Below are 23,847 nucleotides of genomic sequence, written 5' to 3'. Positions count from 1 at the left end.
GGCAAGACTTTCCTTAATATCTTTATTAATAACCAATTTAATAATTACCATGCCCTCATCAAGAAAGTTTGTCGACTGTCCTTTGCCCCACTTTAGCCTCCTGCTCATCCTTCAAACTCAATTCAAAACACTTCCTCAAGAATGCCTTCTTGACCTCCAAGACCAGGCCATTGCTCCTAATACATGTTATACTAGTTTCTTGTCCCTCATATTTTTAACACATATCACAATTGTAATTAATTAATGGCTTAATCCATTTTGTAGTGTGTGTCTTTCCTGGTAGAATATAAAGTACAGGAAGACAGGAACTGGCTTTGACTTACATATCCCATTTTGCCCAGGATTCCCTGTAAGTGTCTCATACATGGTACACCCTCAGTCTCTACTGAATGAATGAATGAATGGATGGATGAATGACACAATCTGAAATATGTCTCAAAGACAGGCAGAGTAAAGGAGGGAATGCTTTGGAGAGGAAAAAGGGTCTTAGCAAAATGTTGGAAATATAAATGCTTATTTTATATCTTGGGAACTGAAAATAGACTGACTCGGAACAAAAGCTTTGTGGTGGAGATTTCGGAGAAATAAAGCTGGAAATGTGGATTTGGGGCAGAATGTATTAAGCCTTGGATGTGAACATCTGTTGAACAAACAACAGAGGTGTAATTCATCTGAAACATTGAATCTGCGTTTTCAGCCTGCCTGGATACATTGAGATGGTAAATAACTTTACCTAATTGTATTGAGAGGAAGAAAACATTTGCAGGACTTGGGGGAACAGCATTAATAGGCTTTTAATATTATCGTATGTGCTATCCTTAGACACTTGGAACTTTAGTAAGCTATACTACAAAAATGCTTAATCTTAGAACTTATTATGCACTATAGAATATAATGGTAACATATTGCTCATAATAAACACCTTCAACTTTCTTTCCACAACTTCTAGAATCTCCCATCATTGTTGATGGAAAAATGAAAACCAATTCTTTTTACTAGAAGAAGCTTAAATTCTTCATTTTTGTTTGACATTTTGCAGAAAAGATTTTGATGAGTAACATGCTTCATTGCTTTTTCCAGCAGACCATCCCCACAGGAGGGAAAATAATTCAGTTTCTAAACTTCAGATATCATCTGCTCTATTAGTCTGGCTGCAAGCTTATGAGCTGAGAGTTGGTTCTGCTTAATCTTCCATTCTTTCTGTAAGTGCCTAAGAGGGAACCCAAGCTAGTATTTGCCTCTCTACCACCCTCTGGAAACTCAGGAGTCAGCGGAAATGAAGGAGACTCCCATCCATCTTGGAGCTGAGAGTGATGTGGCAGTGCTATTACATGTGCTGACTACCCACTCTAAGTCTTGGCCGGACAGAGACACTTTACCTACCTGTACCCCTCTCGGGAGCTAATTGCTGTGTGGAGGGAAAAAAGGAGTAACAGGGATAACCAGATGATGATGATAGCCAACATCGAAGAGCATTTTGGGAATACTTACTAAGCACTTTGCCTACATTATATCATTTATTCTTCACAACCACTTTATGAGAAGTAGTTCTTTCCATTTTATAGAAGAGAAAAGTGAGAAGCAGAGAAATTAAATTAACTTGTCTGAGGTCACATAACTGTTGAGTGGCAGATCTGGAATCTGGATCTTCTCCAGGCTCTAGTAAGTGGGACATTGTACCTTTTTGTGCCTGTACCCAACATTAATATGTGTGATCTCACTATACTTGATATAAGTGCATCAATGATGTCTTGCTTTTGACTTTTTTGTTTTTGTACACATGCTGTCAGTAGATACATGTCTGAAACTAGGCCACCAGGTTGCACCTCTAACAGAAGATCCTTCCTTAATTCTGCCTTCACAACTCAGAACTTTATTTTTATTCAGAGTTCTTCAATATCAGAAAGCTTTACAAAGAAGTGTCAAAGCTAGAGATGGGGTGAGATGAAAGAGCAGAGAGCTATAATTTATGAATTGCGTCATTATCACCAACTGAGTCACCAACTGACTTAAATTAAACTTCTCCCCCTCTGAGCTGGCAAAGGCATTTGAAAGAGAGAAGAAATTTGAGAACTAAGAATTTTAACTTTCTGGCATAAATCTCTGAAGATTCAAATGAAATGTGTTGAACACAAATAAGAAAGTATTACCACAATGAAATAGTAATGTTAAAGTGGAGAAGTTTAAACATTAAGATTAAAAGAAAGTCCCTGGCTGGTGTGGCTCAGTGGATTGAGTGCCGGCCTGGGAACCAAAGGGTCACCAGTTCGATTCCCAGTCATAGCACATGCCTGGGTTTCAGGCCAGCTCCCTGGGTGGGGAGTACACGAGAGGCAGCCACACATTGATGTTTCTCTCCTTCTCTTTTGCCTTCCTTCCCCATGTCTAAAAATAAACAAATAAAATATTTTTCTTTAAAAGATTAAAAGAAAGGAAGGGAAGTATAAGATAATACCAACATTCTATATTGGACAAGCCTTCTTCCAATTTTTTTTTCACAAATACATCATATTTATGAGACATGGCTATATGCTGACCAGAGGTTCTGATCATCCATCATTCTTCTGAAGTACTGTTTCAAGTATGACATTTTCTCGTTCTGATTTGAATGTTCATTTTTAGAAAAGAATGAAAATCTAAAAAAGTACTTGAGTAGCTAGCACAAAATATTATGTTTACCAATGTAGAAATTTCTAATGGTTTGAGCAAGCTGTTTAAATATTGGTCTCTCCTAAAATTTCTTCCATGAATTAGCCTTCTCAAAATCACTGTCCCCAAAGCAGAGCTTCCTTTCCATTTCTGTGACTTGTTAGATATTTTTAGTGTCTTATAATTTTACTTGCCATGGGCATATAAAATCATGACATTTTATTCCCAGAAGAGAAATTAAATCCACTTTTATTTTTAAATGATAATTTAAATCTTTTATTTAGATGTTGGATTCATTTTTTTCATTTTAAGTGTTTATCAAACATCTACAGTGTGCTCAGAATTGTTCTAGGCACACTGAATACAGCTGTGAACCAAACAATAAAAGCTCCAAAGTACTTCTTTTCTAGCAGGAGGAGGAGAAATAAGCAAATATCTATGTGAGGTGACAGGAAGTATTGGGAAAGAAAGTGAAGCAAGATAAAGAGGATAAAACATAAAAAGGAGTAATTTTGTATATGGTGTGAGCAGGTCTGTGACAAAGTGATTCTGAGCATCAGAGACCTGAAGGTTGTGAAAGTGTGAGCCGTGGGAATATCTGGAGGGATATCCAAGCAGAAGTACAGTAGCTTCAAGTTGAAAAGCCCGAAAGTGTGAGCAGTTTCACAAGGAGACCAGTGTGACTGGTGTACAGTGTGTGGGCAGGGGCAGGGGTAAGAGATGAGAGCAGAGAAGAAGCAGGAGGCCTAAGTAGCAAAGCTTATATATGACAAAGACCTTGGCTTTTACTCCCCATGAGGTGGAATGATATGGAAGGAATGACAAGATCTGACAGATCTGAGGTGGTGTTGTCATGCTGTTCTTGTGTGGAAGTTAGACTGGAAAACAGCTGAGCTCGTGAAATGGATTAATGTTATGAAAAAACACTGACCAGAAATGAAGGTGACTTGGACTGTATAGCAGTAGTGGTGGCATGTTAAAGAGTGGTTGCAATTCAGATGCTGATACAATAACTCCTGGTTGCTCGACTCAGTTCTGTTCCTGACATCAGCTCTCAAGAGTTCAGAGAGTTAGGAGCACCCAAGCATTAGTGATGCTAAGAAAGTGCCGGAAGAAAGAAGTGATCAGGATGCTAAATTCCTCCTCTAGTTTGTGCATGTTAAAGGGTCTTCTTTCAGAAGAAGCTCAAACATTATATGAACAATATATGACAAATATATGAACAAGAAAATGACAATAAATACATATCTATCAATAACTGAATTTAAAAAAACAAAATAAACAAGCAGAACAGATAAAGAATCATAGATACAAAGAATGTTCCGATGGTTTCTAGGTGGGAGGGGTGTCGGGAGGTGGGCAAAAAAGGTGAAGGGATTAAGAAATACAAATCGGCCCTGGCTGGCGTAGCTCAGTGGATTGAGCGAGGGCTACGAACCAAAGCATTGCAGGTTCGATTCCCAGTCAGGGCACATGCCTGGGTTGCAGGCCACAGCCCCCAGCAACTGCACATTGATGTTTCTCTCTCTCTCTCTCTCTTTCTCCCTCCCTTCCCTCTTTAAAAATAAATAAATAAAATCTTTAAAAAAAAAAAGAAGTACAAATTGGTTGTTACAGAATTGTCATGGGAATGTAAAGGACAGCATGGGCAATATAGTAGACAAAGAATGTACTCATATATGCATGACACATGGACGTGGACAGCAGTGTGGGGATTGCCTGAGGGAGTGGAGAGGGTCTGGGTGGAGGGGGGCATTGGGGGAAATATTGGGGCAGTTAAAATAGCATAAATAATAAGATATAATTAAAATTTTTTTAAAGAATTGGCTATTGAATTTAGCAACGTGGAGGGCACAGGTAACATTGACAACAGTATTTTCTGCGGGTGCTGGGAATGAAAAAAATAGGAAGAGAGGACGTTGAGATTACACTAGTGTTTCTCAACCTTTTATCATTAACACCTCCCTAAGGAGCTTTTTAAGACATTTTCCCCTAATTTCTCCCCTACCCCAAGAAATTCTAATATCACAGACATACTTTATATTTGTGACATATTATATGTATGATGTGCTTTATCTATAAAAAGAATACAACTTTTTCATCTGGGAAGAGTCAAATTTTGCCTTTTGAGGGTAATATCACCTCTATTGAGAACGGAATGATTTAGACAATTCTTTAGAAGGAGTTTTCCTGTGAAAGGGTGAGAAGAATTGGGCTGGTAGGTAGAGGAGGAAGTTGGATCATTTTTATTGTTTTGTATTTTCAAGTTGGGATGTATTATAACATGCTTGTGTGCCAATGGAACGAATCTAGTAGAAAGGGGAAAACTGATGATACACAATAAGATTGAACAGTTACAGGAGTCATGGTCCCAAGTAGAAGACAGAGGATGGGCCCTCAGATGGGGGCCAGACAGTTCCCCCAAAATAATAGGAGAGAAGCCAGAGCAGTGGGCACAGGCGCAGATAGGATGTCGTCTTCGGAGTTGAGAGCTCATGGAAGTCCTCTTCCCATTGATTTGCTTTCTCAGTGAAACAAGAAGGAAGATCATCAGCTGAGATTTAGGAGGGCAGGAGATTTTGAAGGCTTAAAGGAAAAGGAGAAGTGTGATCCAGTCATGTAGGGGAATGCATTGAGTAGAACATCGGATGGCTAGGCAACCCTAAGACCCACCTGAAGTTAATGATTCTGAGTTTAAAATCAGACAAGCCAATATTCTTTTCCTTCAGCACTTGATTTTCTCTAAACACATTAGAAATTTTAAGTATTTGAACCAATGAATAATGTGAGTTAATACTGAGTTTATGTTGCATGTGACCTAAGATTCTTTTCAATTTAATACTTTTATGCTTTTTATTGGAATGTTTTATTCTTGATTTTGTTAATATTAAGGACTTCAGATAAGAAGTCCTTACTATCTAATAAAAGTAACTAAAATCAGCAAAGATTTTAGTGCTTTTATTTTGGTAGATTCTGAATATGGGAATGTGGGAAGAGGATATAAAAATGATAGCTAGTTTTGAATCTCTTCCTAGATACATATATTATTTTCATAAAAAAGAAACAAAGTAAATGGTAGTTTCTTTGAAGATGTGGTAGTCATTCTCTAGAAATTTCTGAAATTCTGAACTATACTTAATCATCCCATCATACATTTATTCACTTTTAACAAGCATTTTCTCAGCATCTACTCTTTTGTCTACTACAGGAAGGACAAAACTGAATATAACACAATTCCTACCTTGAAGTATATTATAGGCATCTGGATGTTACACTACTTTTAGGTGTATACACTTTCCTAGAGTATATAAAGATATACTTAAACTAATATTCAGGGTCCAGCAGAAGTAACATCTGCTTGACTGTGGTTGGTAGGATGAAAATATAGGTCTAATAATATATAGTTTTAATTTGAACATTCCACCTAAAATGTCATATGGTGTGCTCAAGTTTCATGTTGTTATGTTACAGAATTACATGCTTATGATTTTTGTAACAAAAGATTTTATAATGAAAAAGCGGTGTTATTTGTGCCAGACCCTGTATTTAGAGATCATGGTTCATATATGGCACCATATAATATTAGCACTGATAAAGAGAGCATGTTATGAAATTTGTAAAATAAAATTCAAACACATTAGTAAACTCAGTACATTTCATACAAAATGTTCCTGGTTGAGTTTCTGTTCTTTCCATAGGAAACAGTGTGCTCATAGAGACCACTTTGTCATGGCCACAATTGTGTGCTTTATCAAATCTGTACTAGAAATTACCAATTCTAATGAATTACTAATTCTCAAGATTGTTATGTTTCTGTTTGACAAGACCGGTTGTTGCCTTTAAAGAGTTAACAGCTTCATAAATCTGGCCTGTGATTTATCCTTCTGAGGAGGCCAGGCCTGGTACCTCCTGACTGCAGGACACGCAGATGAACAGCATGCGGCAGTGTTTGAATGCTGTTCTGAAAACCAGCGCCACGGGCCTAAGACAATTTAGAACACTTGTCTGCAATCATTGCGAATGCATCCCGGGATTATATTTTTCTTTTATATTGCTGTATGTCATGCTTTGTTTGCCAAACAGAATATAGAAAATGAATAGGCGGTTTTCTGGCACAATTCTTTGTAGATGAATTATCAGAATGAACTCTGTTGCTTAAGAAAAATATAAACACAGTTTAGTCACTGGATGTGGCTGTATGCAGGTTTTTGCTGTGGGGGATTTTGGTTTGACTAAAGTGTTATTTTTTTTTGAAAATTCTGAGAGACCAAGATTCTCTTTGCTTTCATAATAGTCCCACTTCACTCACCAAGAAAGAGCAAGCTATCAAATTACTGAGGTTTCATTTGTATAAATGCTGTTGCACATATCTGACATAATTGTGAATTTATTTTGCCATGACTTTAAGGTATAGTTATTATTTGAATAAAAGAGAACTAGGCTTTTGATTCATTTTTACCACTTGCATGGAAAATTTTCTTTCATGAAGATTTTTTCCCATATACCACATACAACTGACTGAAGCTTAAGCCATCCCCTAATACACGTGTGTGTGTGTATGTGTGTGTGTGATCCTCTTCATTATCCTTCATGTTTTAAGGTAATACCACTGGCAGTGGTTGAAATCTTTATATAATAATATAACGGGGGCAAAGCTCTATGAACACAGTAGTCATTATCACATAGTAGATGTATGAAGATATTTTTAACCTGTGACTATTTTCTTTATGCATGAATATTCTCACCACTCTTATACCTTTTCTTTTGTATTGACTGTCGTCACAAAGATTGCTTTGAGAGAATGTGATTCCTCATTGCCCGAGTTGCCATTTGCATTTCAACTAATTATAACACACACCTATCTATTGAGCACTCACTGTATTCTAGGAATAGTCCCAGATTCTGAGTCCACGTAGATTAATGAGCCCTGGCCCTAGTTCTTAAGGAGCTCCTCGTGGGAAGATTTGTCTATTGCACCTTTCTTCTAGTTGATTCTGAGCTCATTGTTTGTATATAGTTAGGGCTACTACTGGTGATATTTTCTCCCCTTGCTAGTCTGGGCTCTATCGCTTGTTAGCTCTGTGACTTTGGGCACATTACATAACCTCTCTGGCTCCCTGACTCTCTTCTGTAGAACTAAGGTGATGATTCCTACCTCATCAGGGCATTAGGGGGAATAAATAAGATGATGTATGAAAGCACCTAGTAAATTGCTGAGACATGATCAGTGGTCAATAAAGGAAGCTGCTGCTATTTAACTTGAATCTGTCACATGTCTGGCACTTATTTCTAAGTTTTAGCTCCCTGTGCTGCTATTCATTCTTCAAACACATGGCCAGTTAGGAATTCGGAACTAGAATAAACACTATAGCTCCAATTTGTAAGCATCTTTTATGTGCTAGGTATTTTACATGTCAACAATCCTTAAAACAACCCAGTATTGTTATTATCCCTGCCAGGGAGAAAACCAGGGAGATAAAAATTCCTTTCTAATGCTTTGAAACTACCTACTGGAAGAATCAATATACTGACTCCAAAACCTGGCTTATTTGTAATACTACACATTCTAAGATCCCTTCTAATTCTCAATGCTTTGGTTGTTTTTTTTTTTTAAATGAGCATGTATTATGATCACAAGCAATTGAAGTTTTCATATGAACACAAACTCAGACATTCAAATCTGGTTGCCTGATGGTGTCATTAACAAGCTAAGATACAGAGATCTGCACTTTTATAAATAAATGTGGCTTTTAGACCATGGACAGCCAAAGTTCCCAAAATAGTTCTCAGATCTTGCTATTTTCATCAGTTGATTTCTCTGTATCAGCTGAAAGTAGAATTGTTTTTAAGGGGTGTTTTGGGAGTGCTTTCTTTCTTTAGACTTTTGGAAATATTTTAGAAATTTTGATAAAAGTTTATCACTGATTTTTAATAAAAGGCTTGTTAATATTTTGACTTTTCTTTAATCATAAATGGTAAACTTTGAAGATCTGTGATTGCTTTGGCAGAACATCTCTCTGTCTTTATTTTGTACTTCTTGGTCTTTGGTAGCCTGAAAACATCGGGCAGAAAGAGATACAATTAAGAAGATGGAGAGCCGATCCATGTGGCTCAATTGCTTAGCCATTGCCAGTATAACAAGAGTTCCTGATATGAGAAAAAAGAACTTGTGTATGTGTATTTTCTATGGAGAAATGAACAAACTATTAAGTTAAATTAGAATAATTAGAATTCTGTGTAGAATTCTCGTTATCAGCTTCTAAATGGTTACCTTGGGCAAATGCCAATGTGTCTGGACTTTATTTTCCAACTCTGTAAAATGAGATCATTGAAGTCTAGATTTCTGAGATCCCTTCTCAATCTAAAATCCAAGCCAAAATGATGCTTTGAAAAGGCAGTTTTTCTTTTCCTGTAAGAAAGGCAGGTGTGAGTAATCACTATTTGAAATGTGAGTTATTTGAACATGAAATCACAGGTTATAGATGTAAGAAAGTGTATTTATAAAATGTTATTTTGGGTGAGTGAGAGAGAAATATTTCATGGTTGTTTACAAACACCTTGGTTAACAAGTTTGCACCTTTCCTGAACGCATTAGACTTGCTGGGGAGGGGAGAGGAAAGAAAAAGAAAGGCTTATATTCAAACTAAGGTTTAATTTTTTTTTTAAATAATGGTTAATTTATCTCTTTCACTCATTAAACTTGAGTTCCTTGAGTCTTACTCTATTTGTACCACCTTACACTATCTTAAATAATATTTTTTGAATGAATGAATTAAAAATTGAATGACAAAATCCCCTGTTATGCTACTGCCATAATACTTGATTATACTTCAAGAAGTAAGACTTTTTCAACTTGTGCTCTTTTTAGCCTCAACTATCTCATCAAAGGAAAAAAATATCCCTCTCTTACCTTGCTTTTTCATTGAACTTTCATTTAAAAAAACAAACTACTATCTTTTTTGATGATAGCTGAATGATTTCTGAAGTTTTGCAAACAAATGATTTTTATTTCTGTAACACAGTTCTACTGGCACAATTAAACCATTAAATGAAATATAACAGAAGTTAGTGTAGGAATTTTCTCTCACTTCCAAAAAGATACATCTAAGTATCAACAAAATATAGCAACAACCAAAAACAAAAATGTTGGAGATTGTGTGTGTATACATATAAGTGGATAGACAAGTGGGTAGTGGTGGATGTAAGTGTGGATGTTCTATTGAAGGAGGAACGGAATTTCAAGACATAGTTATTTTGTATATATTTTGAATCAACTCATAAGTTTAGCACCATGTCTAACAATAACAAATTTTAATATTAGTTGTTCTAAATCTAATCATGTTTTATACCTGGAGAAGTTGAAAAACTGGATTTCATTTGCGAATATAGAAAAAAATCAAACCACTGCTTTTTCTGGACCTCAATCTCCTTAACTATGACATGAGAAGATTGGGCTATGTGATGTTCATGATTCTTTCAGCAGCAAATGTTCACTGATTCTGTGAATCAATCAGTTGGATGCAGTACTGGCTTTCCAGCTTGATGCTAGAGTGGCACTTGTCTGTCTCTTTAATTTCATCTCTCCTGCACTGATTTTTCACTCTTTTCTGTTTATTTCCTTTAAATGAGAATTATTTTTATTTCCATTTTTGTGCCTTGTATTATAAAAAATTAAAATAGCAAACTGGATATATTTCAAATATCTATTTTACATATATGGGCAATATTTTTTATTTTTATCTATATGGGAATAAGTTTTAGGAGATAAGCGTGTATAGGGCTACAGCTATATGACAAAAGCTCTAGCTTTTCCTGAAGCCCAATATGAATGGAAGCATGTGCCAGGATTTTTCATATTGAATACAGTCTATTACTGTCTAATCATTCTGTGCTGCTGGTCTCACTCCCCTAAATGTGAAGTAAGAGACCTAACCTAGCTTTTATGCCATACATTCACATGTATCAGTCCACTCTCTTTATTAATGATTCTGAATAAGCATATCTTAATGCACATTGATGCTATTGTCATGACACTTTCTTGATGGCAAGAAGTTATCAATTTTGCATTCCAGGGTCTGGCAGAATGCTAGATACTATTGATACATGTGTGTTGAATGAATACTTCTTTAATTTGTTGGTCTTTGAATGCATGGATTTGTAAAAATATCTTGTAAATATGTAGGGATATACTTGGTAATGAGGTAAAAGTGAAATATGACTAGTTCTTTCATGAGGTGCACCTATGTTTTAAAATTTACCAAGTTTATATTTTAAATTAGTTAATATAGGACTTGCTCTAGTGATGCTATCTCCTCATCTGGAATACTTCTTCCATAATTGTAGTTTTGCTTACTCTTATGACCACCTTATGAGGTAGTAGGTCATCACCCTTTCATACTTGGAGACAGCCACTCAGAGTCTTGACGGATGACTAAATATAGTGGATGACCAGTCATAAGGAAAATATGATTGGAAAGCAATGGGAACAATTTTCCTAGACGTCTCAAAAACCAGAATGGAGGTTGTGCCAAGAAATTCCAGAAATGTTTTAAAGATGCTGGGATTAGGGAAGGTATTCATAAATATACTTTGGCCTTCAGAGCTATTTCTCAGGAGTCTATGTTTTTTACTTCCACAATGTTTTCCACAGTAGCGTACTCATAAAGGGTTTTTAAAACTTCTAATGATTGTTTCTCTCTCTCTCTCTCTCTCTTCCTCCCTTCCCTCTCTAAAAATAAATAAAGAAAAATCTAAAAAAAAACCTCTAATGAAATACACTGCATAAATTATTTGGGGGAAGAAAATTGACACGATGTTTAACATTTATGAAATGTCTATATCTTCAGCAGGACATGTTATATGTCACATATTTAAACATCGTCTCTGCTGTTAAAAACAGCACAGCAAAGAAGAGTGACAAAATGACTGAGCCAGGCTCAACAAGAAACAAACGTCCACAACTGCGTTAATTGATCAGGCCTTAGAAACTTGCCTCCTTCACAAGCTATTCTTCTATATGCAAGTAAAAGGAGACTGTGAACCAGTGTGATTCATTTGAAGAGATTGGAAGATACATTAAAATAAAGGTATTTAAGCAAGAAAAGAAATCTTATTCTCTGATTCAGCTTCTCTGTTAAAATCACAATTATATTCAATATTGCACTTCCTGGTTACTCAGATTGATACCAAAGAATATGATGGTTTTTGGAAGTTGTACTAAAATCTCAAATCATTACTGGTAAAACAGGTGCAACTGGGTACCTCTCAAAGGATTCCACAGCTTCACCATGAACAAACATTTTAAACCATTACAATGGTTCTTTTGATCTACAACCCTGAAAGATCAAAGTATGTTTAATAATAAAAGATATGACAGTTATTTTTTTGATATTACATGCTTTTGATATGATAGTGTTTTATATATGGTAATTTAGTTCTTACAACAATGTGGAGAGGTAGGGTCAGTTATTATTCCCACTTTAAAGATGAGAAATTTAGGGTTAGGTAACTTGCTGAAGGTGAGTGAGTTGGAATTGGAACCCAGGCATGCTGAATTTGGAGGGGCCAGTCCTTAACCACTGCACTGCACTGCACTACTTTTCACTGTTTGTGGTGCTTCTCATACTCAACAAATGAATCACAGATTTTCAAGTATAGTGAAAACATGGTAAAAGAGCAAGATGGGCAATTGTTCATCTTCCATGTTTTGATATCCAGTGTGGTAGGCAAAATAATAGCCCCTCAAAAATGTCCACATCTTAATAATCTCTGGCAAATGCTACCTTAATGTGGAAAGAGGGACTTTGGATGTAACTAAGTTAAAGGTCTTGAAGTTGAAGATTATCCTCAGTTATCTGGTGGATCCAAATTAATCTCAGTAGGGAAGAATCAGAAGCAGCTGAGGTATGATGATAAGAGCAAAGTTCAGAGAGGTGTGATTGCTGGCTCTGAAAATGAAAAGGGACTACAAACCAAGAACCAAGGACAGGCCTTGGAAGCTGGAAAAAGCAAGGAACAGACTTTCCTCTAAAACCTCCAGAGAGAACCAGCCTGCAGACACCCAGATTTTAGTCCCATAAGACCTATTTTGTCCTTCTGACTTCCAGAAATGTAAGATAATACATTTATGTTATTTTAAGCCACTATGTTTGTAATTTGTTGCAGCAGCAAGAGAAAACTAATATATCCAGTAATTATTTTCATTAACAATAATGTTTTAGTGAAACTTGCTGATACTCATCTACAAATGATAATCAGATTGGACGTTATAACCATTCCTAACTCAATTCCTACTCTACGTAAGCATTATGAGGAATAGAATTTACTTCTCCTTTCTTAAAAATAATTCCAGTTGACTGCTTTCTCCAGCAGTGTGAAAGCATCTTTATATCCTTGCAGTTTTGCTGAGTCAAGTACTGATAGTCTAACTAGTTCTAAGGAACTTTTGAGCAATTCACTTGGAAATGACTAGGGAGTTATTTAGGCATAGATCTTTTAATGAGATAATTCTCTTTATAGTGAAAAACGGTTTGCCTCTACATAGAAGATTATTTATTTTCTACCCATAATTGGGAAAGCCAAAATTGCCTTGGAATTTCAAAATGCTGATATTTGGAAATGTATTTACTTTAACCAAGATAGAATCTACTTTATCTGCAATTAGTTTCGCTTAGCATGTGCCAAGGCTGTGTTTGTTAGTAAATTTTGTAAAACCCTACTAAATAATTGAAAGAAAACATGCTTTTCAAATGCATAAAGTTTGAGAGAGCATCCCAGTGCTAGCATGCACAAGCCAAGACAGGCTGATGAAAGCACTTTCACATCTACTTCCCCTGTGAGCACAGTGGTCATGGACTTGGAGTATGTTCTTTAGATTAGTGTTATCATAAATCAATGTGGAAAGAGAGAAAAGAGTTTAAAAGTAAATAGGAAAATGAAGTCTTGAGGTGAGCACATGATATATCTGAAGATTATCTCAAGGGGTTGATGTACCCTTTTAGAGCCGTTGTTTTAGAAAAATGAAATTAAAAATGCTCATACTCGTTTTTCCTCAACCTTTCATTCCCAACACACTCATGAGCACAGACACACACCATAAACTTAGTTCAGTAAGCATTTGCTGGACCTCTGTTTTTGGTATACCATCATCCTTCCATGATTCCTTTCTTGTCATTTATGTGGCAAATGTAAATGACATTTACATTTGTTGTCCATTGTTTTGGTTTCTTGGTAAGAACTCAATTTAGAATTTGAAAGTTCTCGTTCTCTTTCAAGTAACATTAGATTTTCTAATATTTACTCTCCAGAAATTTTATTTAGTCAGCTCAATAATAAGTTTATGGTTGGTTAAGAAAGATTTTAACATTTCTTACCTGGATAATTTTTTGTTTAATCATTGACATATGACAAATTTTCTGAATAATGGATTTGATTACAAAATTTCTATTTACCCCTAACATGAAGACAATAATTAACTATTTTAAAGCATTGTCAGTACCAGAAGTTTCTTCAATGATAGTGTTCATTGAGTTATTACTGTTTCTTATATGAAAGTGAGAAAAAAAGTGTCTACTTGCAGTAAGCACAAAGGGCAAAACTTGATTGTCTTAATTGCTATCAACATAAATAAGTGAACTTCATCTTTATTCTAACTGTTCAGAGTTTTTAAAAGTCACCATTATTCATTTTATAACTTTATATTTTTATTTCTGGATCAAGCAGGAGAAAAGATCAGCAAAGCATTTTTTTTCTTTTTATAATACTTTAAAATGTTTTGAATAAGCCACAATGCTAAAATACTCTTTTGCACTTAAAATTACTTCACTATAAGATAGATATAAAAAGTAAGTATGGTATCAAATATGATACTTGGAGTATTCTATAGTTTTGGATTTTAGTTTTTATTCTTTTTAAAAATATGTCACTAGTTTTTTTTTTTTGTTGGTATTGTTGGTTTGTTTTTAAAAGATTTTATTTCTTTCTTTTAGAGAGGGGAAGGGTGACCGAGCAGAAGCTGGTTCTCATATAGACCAGCTTTTTGGAACACAATGGTCAAAGTTGGTTCCTGGTGCCACTAGTCCATTCAAAAATCTTCACAAATGGCATGCTTTGTGTTTAATTATGATTCATTTACAAATATTTTATAAGGTATAGAAAGTATTTTTGTGTGTATTTAGTACATTTTAACTGATTGTTTCTGTTAAATAAATGTCATTATGCAGTTTAAGTTTGCTTTACCAGAGACATTTTATCTAAATTTCATCTCTTATGTGTCTTTCTTCATATATCATTTCTTAAAAATATAATTTGGATCATACTAGACAACCAGTAGATAACCCATTGGTTCATCTAACTTTTAAAATATATAACCAGAAAGCATGAAGTGGCATTTAAGAAGTTTCAGAAGAACATGGGGAACTCTTAGATAACCAATTTTAGAAGGTTTTTTCTTTAATGTTGAAATGAATTCACATGTGGGTTTTTAAGGTTTTCTTCACAGTTATTGTCTGAACTTTCCAATTCACAAGGGAGAGGAAAGAGACTGTGGGCAAGACCTAGGATGGAAATACTAGGAGCTGGTGATGAGAGTGGGAGATGGGATAGAGGATGGAGGGATGGTGATGGCTGGGGGAAAGCTGGCAGGTCATCACATATCACGAGGAATTAGGCTGGAAATATTGAGTGAAAGGATTGTATAACTGAGGCATGAGGACAAAGGGAGGTGGAGAGGTGGGAACATGTAGGTGGGGTGTTGCGCGTGGGTCACCGGCCAGCAGTGACCACGGAATGCTGTGGATGGCTCGACGATAAACACGCGAGAAAAAAAGACACATGCACAGAGACAGACTAGTTTCTGTGGGGAAGTAGGGACGAAATGGCCACCCCCCCTAGTGGGGAGCGCGCTGATTTACCATCCATACCTGCTTTTATTAGGCTCATTTTGCATAATAATTCAGGTAAAGTACAGTACTCATTCGGGGAAGTAAGGAACTATAGAAAACAAAGAACTCTGCCCGTCTATTGAGTTGGGGGGTCAAAGAGCTGTAAGACTGAGGAACAAACTAACTTCCTCCTAAGACCCTTCTCATTCAACTGAGAGCATTCTAAACAAAGAAGGTTTCATAGTAATTTACATATTCTTTCTTAGGCCTGATCACCCCGGGAAATCCGCACTTCTCAGTACCAAGCTGTACCACCCTGTCATTGTTTTAGGCTTAGGTGGAGCAAGGGAACTAGGTAACCAAGAGATAAGGAGATTTTTTCCCAGACGCTGAGAACTCAGGCTATGTCAAAGCCGAGGAGCGAGGGTCCATCACCCCCCTTTTGCTGCAGCCCCCCAAGTCCTTCTTTTGGGGGGGGCCTCCCAAAGTGATTGTGCCTGGCTTAGGTCGTCTCCCCCGTGGGGAATCTTACCCGTCTTTGGCTAACCGACCAAGCTTTTGGGGGTTCAGTCATGAGTAAAGCAGCAGAAGCAGCATTCCTGCCAGGGAGATAAGCTTTTGTCTCCTTGCTGGCTCACAGTTCCAAGGGTGTTCCCTTAGCCTTAGCTAGGCGGGGGTTTCAGCTTCTGATACCAGTCAGGGCGGTTCCCAACAGTGGGGGGCAATTTAATTAAGTTCACCTCTTTCAAAAGCCCAGTCTAAAAAGATTCCTTACAAAATTGTCTGTATCTCCAGGTAGACATTACCTCAAGTTTGGTAACTTTTCCCTCATCGTTGTGTATTAGGAATGGAATGGTTTTATACCACTCAAGGGGGATATACTCACAAGTCCTGTGAGAGTCCAGAGCATTTTTATTATATTTTGTGATTACAGTTGGAGTGCTGCTTATCTTCTTTCTTGTAAAACTCAGAGGGAAGCTTTCCAAGGGCTTTACTGCTCTTGGGTCCCTTTGTAATCAAATATGCGTCTTCAGCAGTAATTTCAGCATCTGTTATTGTGTTGAGCCCTGGCAGCACCGCAGCCTCACAGCTTTGACATCACTTGTCGTTTGCAGAACATCATGCAGTGCTGTCTAGTGCTCCTGATAATAGTTTCTAAATGCATAGCTGATTTATACTGCTTGGAATCGTCCCATCTCTTCCTAGCAATTGAATTTGGCAAATAAGTCATTTAACCCTTTCTAGCCTGTGCCCAGGCCTCACTGTGAAGTCACTGGTGTCGCACCAAGTAAGGCTTCGCATTGACAGAAACATGTTTGTGCTGGAATTGTGAATGTCACCCTTTCTGGAAGATGTATGTGTTGTCATTTTAGATGAAGAAATAAAAGCAAATAAAAGCACATTTTTTATGAGTACACTTAATGAGTCCAAAACAGAACCAAAAATGGAGATCTGTGCTCCTCCTTCCCAGTCACATGAGTGGTTCCTTGGGCTGCCTTCTCTTCTCACCAAAGCTCCTGTGCCAGCAGCACAGAATAATCATAGTTGAGCTCAGCCTCACACTTAAGGTCTCAGAGCTGATTCCAAGATACTAAGTTTAAGAACTTAAAGAGGGAGGGAGATTCAAGTGGGCCCACATGAATCTGATGGGCTAGTTCTCCATTCATTGTAATCTTGAATTTTTATATCACAGGGATCCATCTTTAAGCAAGGCTTGTAATTAAGAAGAAACTCAGTGGAAAGAGACTCTGACAGTCACATGAATTGTCCCCCATATAAGGGTGTCACTCCCCTCTTTAGCTCCCTGTCCTCAGAAATGCCTCCTCTTGTCCTTGGAGTAGGCTGCGGAGGGTTCCATTTAAAACTGCCATCCCTTCCAGCTCCCCATTCCCCATACCCCGACCCTCACCAGATAGACAAGTCAGCCACTGAGGCTTCCTCCCCCGTGAAGAATCCTCAAATAAACTTCACAGGCAAGAAGTCCTTATTAGTACCATACATTTACTTAGAGTGGCACAAAGAAGATATTTTTCTTTGCCTCAGGTCAATTTGACCCAGACGTGATTTAACTAGAATATAGAGATATAATTTGTAAGGCAAAAGAAAGAACTGTTGTTAGGTCAATTGTTTTCTCAAGCTAAAGGTTAAAATAATTTTCTTTTCAAACATAATCTTGCTGCCCCGATTTCCTGATTTCTCACACACAGTAGTACCATGTGTTCTCAATGCTAATTCTTCTCTGGTACCTGTGTGTCTGTTCTGCTGAACAGAAGTCGTTGATCTCTGCCTGCCTTCTCCCCACCAAAGTGCATTCCACCACCCTATGAAAGATTCAGTGGACATGGGTGTGTGCCCTCAAGGCCCCAGAACTATCTTTTCAGTTATGAACTAAAAGCTAATAAAAAGCCTTAAAGCCACTTTAAGGTGGATAATGATGAAAATTAGCACCAATTATCTTTATGAGTGGTCAGTTTAGGGGCTAGGGCAAAGGATGAATTGCACATTGCTGACCCAGAGGCAATGAATTATGAAGGCAATCCAATTAAAGTAACACTGGCAACTTTGAAAATGCCTGTGCAGCCAATGGTTTCCCTTGGTGGCTTTGAAGTAACACCATCTGAGGTCTTACCATTGAAATGTGATCAGAGCCTGTGCATATTCGTGGACAGCACTTAACCACTGTAGGGAAAATGCAGAGTCAGAAGATGACAATGAGGAAGACATGGAAGTCCTAAGTATATCTGGAAAGCTTTCTGCCCCTGGAAGTGATAGCAAGTTTCCACAGAAGAAAGTAAAACTTACTGCTAATAAATATGATGATGAAGATGACGATGATTTTAAGGATGAGGAAGCTAAAGAAAACACTCCAGTAAAGAAGTCTGTATGAGATAAACCAGCCAAAAATACACAAAAATCAAACCAGAATGGAAATGACTCAAAACCTTCAACACCAAGATCAAAAGGTCAGCAATCCTTCGAAAAAAAAAAAAAAGGAGAAAAACTCCTAACATGCAGAAAGAACCTTGTTTTATAAAAGACGTTAAAGCAAAAATGCAAGCAAGCATAGAAAAAGACCATCGAACAATCCTGGGCACTAGTGGTAAATTAAACGCAAAGATAGGGAAAGAAGAAAAGGAGAAACAAATGTAGTCCATACTGAGCCCATCAGCAATCTGACTGAAGTTTCCATTTTAATCTCAAACCCCTTTCCTGATTTACCACTCACCCATGCTCTCTTCCAAGTGGGAAGCAATCTCACTTTTAACCTCCTAAAGAGCTTTTCTTTTGACTTCTGCAGTTCAGTGAACTTTTCTTCTTATTCATTTGCCTCACCTCTTTGACCATATTTTAAACATTTTTGCATCTCCCTAGCTGCTCAATAAATATTTGAATGAATAAAAAAGGACTAATTCTTGGCATATACTAGAAAGGTTCATGTGCTGCTTATTTTGTTGCTACTTGTTGAAGTCCAAAGGGGTTAAATGTGTCAGACACAAAGGGTCATTTGCATGACATACTACATGTTAATAAAAAAGCATATGTGGGAATTACAGGATATGTTTTATTCTGTTTCAGCATTAAATTTCATATCATGGCCAAGTATCGATTTTCATTGAGAAAAGCCAGAATCTGTCAAAGTCAACATGAAACACAAGAATTGCATCGTGATGAAAAAGAGTTAAGACATTGTACACAGACACGTTGTTCTTTTCAGTAGTTATCAAAGTAGCCTTGTGTTTTTTTTAGAAAGTATTAAATTTTTCATTGCAATTTAGAAAACTTGTAGTTAGAGAATTCAGTTTACATACTGATTTAGATTCCATTTTGAAAACTGCTCACAGAGTAAATATTTTCTCTCTATACAATAGAAATGCTCATACAGTTTTCACAACTAGCAGCCTTAACATGGAAATAACTGGTAGAAGTTGGCATTTTTTGTTGAAACCTTATTCTAGAATTTTAAATTCAAGTGGGTTAAGAAATGCAGTAAGGAAAGACCTATAGTGAGTGGCCACACCATATCAGAATGTGATTCCTGATCATGTTGAGAGAGCACCCCAGAGTTTCCAAAACTCAGTTTCTGATTAAGGGTAGAAAATTATCCTGCTTCTACCAAATTACCATAGTCATTGCTTAATTTAGATTTGACACATGAAAAAACTGTATGTGGTATGCCTATAAAGTAATGAGATTTGGGGTTTAGACTGTCCTCATTTTAAAAAAAAATTCTTTTTTTTTTTGCTACTCTGCTTGGATGTTTTTTCTACCTTGTCTTCCAACTTACTGATTAGATCCTTTCTTTCATCTAACCTACTGTTTATTCTTTCCAGTGTATTATTTATTTCAAATATTGTATTCTACTGACTTATCCTCTTTTATGGTTTCTATGTCTTTTTTCATGCTGTTGAGTATCCTTATAATCATTACTCTAACCTCTGTATCTGATTAATTGCATTCCACAATTTTATTTCGTTCTTCTTCTGGAGTATTCTCTTATACTTTCATTTGGGGCCTGTTTCTTTGTCTTCCCATTTTGGCTGCTTCTTTGTATGTTTCTATGTGTTAGGTAAATCTGCAAAGGTGCAGTCCTATGTCAGATGCTGCCTGTGACTGGGCCCAGGCAACCTGTTTGGAGGTATCAGTGATCTACAGCTTGTGGCTCCCTCTCCTGGGCCTGGGTGTTTGCAGAAAGAAACAAGCTGCGCACCAAGGCCCACTTTTACCAGCACTGGGCCTGGGAGATGGTCAGTTAAAGCCTTCAAGATTTGGTTTTAATATTACTTATATATAATTTATTTAAAATGTGTGTTGTCCTTCAGAGAGTTCCCCTGGAAATTTTACTTATTTCACAATTCTCCATTATTTTTGGAAAATTCTTTTAAATAAAGTTTTAGTCAACTCTTTTAAATAAAACTAGAACAAAGTATTTTTTTTGAAATTGCCCGAGTGGTAGTTTCTAAATTTTAGAATTTAGAGCCACCCTAGAAAAGTTCTTTGAATTGCTGTTGTAGTCATACATGCTTTTAGATACATACGTACTTCTCTGCCCATGGCCTAAATAATCTTTGACTCTTCTAAAACGATTTTCTACTTTCTAAGGAAAAGTTTTGCTATCCTTGTAGATATTCAAAAGAATGAGCAGGATTCTCTAAAAGCAATTTCAGAAGATAATTTTTCAAAATATGAATAATAATAGTAACAGCTTTGGTATAACAGCATCACTTTTAAACAGCACGATTGTCTGGATATGTTAGTTCTTACATATTTGTTGAAAAAAATATAATGCTTTATAGTAACATGTGTAATAGGTTATAGTAGATGCCTTGTTTTAGAAAATTTTCACTTCCTTGAACCAGAAAATAGTTGCTTTTCCAGCAGCCTCACAATGGCTTATGAAATGCTTGTCTTTGACTTTTGGGAGAATATGGCGTCTTAGAATTTTTCAGGAACTGTGATGCATAATTTAGCATAGCTATTCCATGGGCATTTCTAAAGGCTACATCTTACAGTAGTACAAACATGTTATTAGTAACGTAAGTTTTCATAAAATAGGGGGAAAAGGGTATTATATTTTGAAAACCATATAATTACTTGAAATACTTTTTTTTTAAATTTTACTTATTTATTTTTAGAGAGGGAAGGGAGGGAGATAGAGAGAGAGAGAGAAACATCAATGTACGGTTGCTGGGGGTCATGGCCTGCAGTCCAGGTATGTACCCTGACTGGGAATCGAACCTGAGACACTTTGGTTCACAGCCCGCACTCAATCCACTGAGCTATGCCAGCCAGGACGAAATACTTTTTATCACAACATAAATTTTGTATTTGAAATTATCTTGACATTCTGGTAGACATGAAACCTAATTTAACTCATTTTTGTTAGTTTGTAAATTACATTATCAAAGTGATAACAGTATTTTTTTCATAGATGATGGCTAAAAATCTATTGATGGAATAAATGAATGTGAATACTGAAGAATTAGTTCATGAACAACATTTGTTATATTACAGTAGCTTGATGAACATTTAAAATTAATACAACTTTACTTTCATAAATCTTTATTTTGAATGACTTAACTTTGAATACATTACATTGACTCCCAAATTAGGGACCTGAGATTTAAGAAAGTGTTGTTGTAGCCATGTTGCAAAGCAAGCCATGTATTTACACAGATGAATTTATAGCACTTATATACTAAGTGACTATTGTGGCTCCAGATGCTACACTAGGTGCTGGAGATAATGTGGTGAAAAACAGATAGCATCCTTGCTATATGAGCTTGCACTATGGTGACTGTAGGGCTCCAGAGAGAAGAGACCAAGCTAGGGGTCTACACAGCAACTCTGTGTCCTATGGAAAAGCCTTCATTCCAAATATCTGGGTTCTTCTCTTTACATTGAAGTGTCATGAATTTGGACTCATGGTCTCTATACTCTAGGATCAGAACTTATGCTATGATTTTCTGAATGCTTCTTTGTTACCTTAAGTGACATAATCTTACCTCCCAAATTCTTAGTATTTTCAACATGTAATGTATGTGAGTACTATGTGAGCATTTTGTAAACTATAAAATCTTTTCACTCTAAGGTAGTGCTGTTATTCAACAAGAAGGCATTGAGTTACATCTTCACAAAACACATTGTAGACCCTCCCAGATACATAGAAAATGAAAAAATAAGTAATCAAGAGGTCCTTTCTCCTCTCTCAAAAATCGGAAGTATTTGTGCCTGCACTAGCTGGTTAATTTATCAACTGTTTGCCTCAGTTTTATAGAAACAATTTTTAAGTCTCTTGAAACTACAGTTCATGTTCACTATGATTTGGAATTTACATTTCTTTGGTGGGCACAGAATGTGTCACCCCATGAAAGAGAGACTCCCAATATTGTTTATGGAAGCAGAGAACAATATGAAGTCCAGTCCTATTTGGCCACAGCTTTTGGGGAGAAGTAATTCCAAATAATTTAAAATGGCTATTTAACCTTTTTCTTAAAATTTTCCAGCAAAAAAATGTAACAACTCCCCTCAGTAACTTAAGTCAGCAGTCACATACATTTTCATAAGTAGTTTCCTTCTCTTGGAAAACTGCAAAAAAGGAAATGACAGGATAATGTCTAAGAATATCCTCTGTATCTTCTTCAATTATTGTTTTGCTTTAAAAACAAAACAAAGCACCTCAACCCATAGTTTAGCCTTTTTAAGAATAAACTGCAACTGATTGTGCTCAAACTTATTAAGAAAAGAAAAAATCAAATTTCACTATCACTGTTTTCCCTAGGAAAGAACAAGAATTTTATTATTTCTTTCAAGTTCAGCTTCCTCTACTCTTTTCTGGAAGCATCTCTAAAGTCAGACATGGCAAGGGATTTTGAGGAGAAATAAATCATGACTGAATACAACCATAGCAGAAATGTCTTTTCTAAGGGTTAATGAGGTCACATTGTTTGTTATATTTTTTGAAGTCTTAGAATACTTGTGGATTTTTTTTCTGACAACAAAGTGCAGCTGTTTCTAGTCAACTCTTTTAAATAAAGTTCTTTCTTAGCACATCCATTTCAAAATCAGCAAACTTGTGGGCCCAGAGTCAATCTTCCTCTATGTACATGCCAGACACTTTCATTATTTGTAAAAGTCACAGGTTAATCTCCAAAGATAGATTTTTTCCCAGTCAGAATCACATACGAGGAAATAAAGGCCCCATCTGGCTCTCTACATCTGAGGCTTGTTTTGAATTCACTTATAAATTCTTTATTTCCACACAATTCTGCTGCATTAACAGTTTCTGAATATCAATTATATTTTTCCACTGCTAAAACTCTGAAATGACTCAACAAGTACATCATTATTTTTTCTTCTCCAAGCTCCCCTGGGGACCTTACATTTGGAAAGAGTTCACAGTTATAAAATTGTCATCATCAACACCATCTTTTTTCATGTCCTTTTCTTTTTTTTTACTTTTTTGAAATATACATATAGGAAGTACACATATATTAAGTACACAGCTTGATGAAGTTTTACAAATCGAACATGTATCCATATAACCAGCATCTCTGCCAAGAAGCAGGAAACACTGGCACCTGACAAGTCCCCCTACTGTCCCTCGCAGTCACTAACTCTCCCATCCTCCAGGAGTTATTGCTCTGACTTCCAACAGCATAGTTTGTTTTTTAATTTTCTGCCTGTTTCTGCGCTTCATTTAAATTGAATCACGCAGTATGAGCTAAGTGCTTAGCTTCTTTCACTTACTGTTATTTGTGAAATTATCTTATTGACATGTGTAGTTAAAATAATTTTTTCTTGTTGCTGTGTAGCATTA

At 36.3% G+C, this 23,847-nt stretch overlaps 1 protein-coding gene and 1 pseudogene across 1 annotated transcript in view; both read left to right on the top strand.

The window, feature by feature from the left end:
• Positions 1-23,847, top strand: part of RNLS (renalase, FAD dependent amine oxidase) — a 252,989-nt gene that overhangs the window by 17,491 nt on the left and 211,651 nt on the right. The gene's annotated exons all lie outside the window — the stretch shown is intronic.
• Positions 17,854-18,680, top strand: LOC123828989 (annotated as a pseudogene).

The sequence above is a fragment of the Phyllostomus hastatus genome, unplaced genomic scaffold, assembly GCF_019186645.2.
Source record: "Phyllostomus hastatus isolate PE091 unplaced genomic scaffold, TTU_PhHast_1.1 phas_scaffold_1066, whole genome shotgun sequence".
Classification (NCBI taxonomy): Eukaryota; Metazoa; Chordata; class Mammalia; order Chiroptera; family Phyllostomidae; genus Phyllostomus; species Phyllostomus hastatus.
Note: the sequence above shows the minus strand (reverse complement) of the source record. Positions and strands in the feature narration are given on the sequence as shown.